General features: G+C 39.1%; 1 pseudogene; it reads right to left on the bottom strand.

Annotated features, from left to right (window-relative positions):
* Window positions 1-2,072: 2,072 nt before the first annotated feature.
* On the bottom strand, window positions 2,073-2,191 carry LOC118607550 (annotated as a pseudogene).
* Between the last annotated feature and the right edge of the window lie 404 nt (window positions 2,192-2,595).

The raw sequence follows: 2,595 nt of genomic DNA, 5'->3' as shown, positions 1-2,595 counted from the left end.
CTTTTAAAGAAGATTTTATTGGAGTTTAACATATATACAGATATGACAAAGTGTTGAGATCATATTCTGCCCTTCTAATGATGTTTGGTACATTTTTCCGAATTGCCTCCCATGTGTGTGTAATTTTTTTATACATCCCTTTACTCAAGGAACATTCCTATTTTCTATTATATTTTCATTTAACATTTTATCATAAATATTTAACATAAATAGAGCATAAAAATGAGAATTTTAATAGCTATTTTATATTCCATTATACTTGTGCCAGAAAATCTGTTAAAGCATTTTCTCAAAGCCTTCTCTGGAGGAATGAAAGAAAAGGTTTAGTTTGATTTTTCAAATTTCTTACTCTCAATTCCTGATTTTTTTTTAACATGAGAAAAAAGTCATGACCAGTATTATATTTCATTGTTCTTGAAATGTCACTTATAATAAAACACACCCAAACTATTTCCCTAAGAAAGAACACAGCTCCTTAATAAGACTGCAGCTTATTAAGTATATCTAGAGTAAGATATACTTTTCAGGTATCACGGAATTCTCTGCTTGCAGAACTTTAGGGTCTAAATTCTGTGACTATAGAACTTTCTCTCTCCCTTCCCAGTCCAGTCCACAGCCTTCTGCCCTGCCGCACATGCAGCAAGATCCCATGCAGTAGAATTCACCAGTGGGGAGAACTGGCCCTACAGCTTGGGGCTCCTGCAAATTCCTGTCTGTCATGCCAGCCCACGCGTCAGTCCCCTAGGTGTTCCTTGCCCTACAGAGCTCCTCTGTGCTTAACAGTCTGACGTTCCTTCTGACACACCTAGACTTGCAAATGTCCCTAGAGACCCCCCCGTCTCTTCTCACCCATGAAGGATTCATCCCTCTCTGGAATTTGATTTCTTTAAATTTATTTGTGTCCACAGCTCTCCAGTGTCTTTTCTTTTAATGTGCTTTTTTTTTTTTTTTTTTTTTTAGTTTATCTATTTTTATGTCCTTGTTATAGTGGGAGCGATGGTCTCTCACAACTATCTACATCTTAATTGGAAGGATCACTTTGTAAAAGTAGACTTTGTCCTCCTCAGTTAGGCTTATATAGGGGAAACTAAACTAGCTACCATTCCATATTCCCTTGTGATTTTGCTTGATGCCACTTGGAATTTTCATGTGCTTTAGCTGAAAATTCAAACTCTAAAAAATTGTCTAATGTAGAAGGTACAGAATATTATCTGTAGATGTGTTTTCTTTGGCTAGCACTGTGTGTGTATGTGTTTAATTTGAATGTTTTGCCAGCATTTAAACATTGGAAGCTCTCCCTGAAAATCTCTATGTCTACGTTTCCATTTATCAAAAGTGACCTCCGAAAGCATTGGTAACACTGTCGTGTCCTGGAGCTGATAAGCGGCCGACCTCTTCCAGCAGGACAAGCACCCTCATTACCTGCCTGTAGGCATCTGAGGCTGTACCTCTGACCTTAATGAGTAAGTGAGTCTGAGCTGACGTTAGGGAAGGTACCACAATGTGTCCCACGGCACTTAGAATAAATCTACATCCATACTATGACCTAAAAGATCTACTTGCTCTGGCCCCTGGACCCCTTTCTGATTCATTTTCTCCCCTTACTCATTCTACTTACTCTACTGCTTCCTCTCTGTCCCCTCACACAAGCCAAAACATCCCAGCCCCAGGACCTGGCTATCTCTTGTGCCTATCAATTTTCCACCCCATCCCCAGACAGTCACATGGCTCAGTTCCTAACTCTATGTCTAATGTTCAGCTCAAATATTGCCCCTCAGAGAGGATTTTCCTGGCCATCCTATCTAAAATAGCACTACTCGTGACTCTATACCCTTACCTTACTTTATTTTTGTAGCATTTATCTCTAGTCGATATTTTATTACCTATTTCTTAGGTCACTGACTTAATGTCAATCTTCCTCACTAGGAAATCGGCTCCATGAGGGTAGACTTTTTTCCTCTTTTTTTTTTTTTAATTTTTAAAATTTTCTTTTTTAGGTGAGGCAACCGTTGGTTGACTACACAGATTGCAAGGACCCTGTCAGCTTACAATTCCTTATTTTTTATTTTTTACACCTACAGCCCCTGGTTTTCCTAGGTGGTCTCCCATCCAAGTACTAACCAGGCCCAACTCTGCTTAGTTTCTGAAATCAGACGGGGTCGGGCTTGTTCAGGGTGGCATGGCCGTTGCAGATTTTTTTTTTCCATCAGTACCTGGCACATAGCTATTGTCAAATAAGTAGATGCATGAACAAAATCTCTTTTTTAACTTAAATCATTGGTACCATCGTTTTCCTCTTTAGAGCAATGAGGATATTAAACTTCATCAACTCCAACATCACTTTCAACTTTAAAATTTTATTCTCACCATAAGCCTCTCAGTGATTAATAGGTTTCCATATAACCACCCTGTCCTCTTAAAGGACATCAGAAATGCCTGTGTTACAGACAGAAATAGAGAGGAGCACTAGCAATTTGATGCTATCTGATAAAAAAAAAAAAAAGACTGGCAGCTTCACATGCAAGGGAGAAGTGAAGCTGAAGTGTTCCCATAAGGTGAGATGGACGTAGAATGGAGAAGCACCCTGTTCCACCG

This window comes from Rousettus aegyptiacus, unplaced genomic scaffold (assembly GCF_014176215.1).
Source record: "Rousettus aegyptiacus isolate mRouAeg1 unplaced genomic scaffold, mRouAeg1.p scaffold_m13_p_8, whole genome shotgun sequence".
Lineage (NCBI taxonomy): Eukaryota > Metazoa > Chordata > Mammalia > Chiroptera > Pteropodidae > Rousettus > Rousettus aegyptiacus.
Note: the sequence above shows the minus strand (reverse complement) of the source record. Positions and strands in the feature narration are given on the sequence as shown.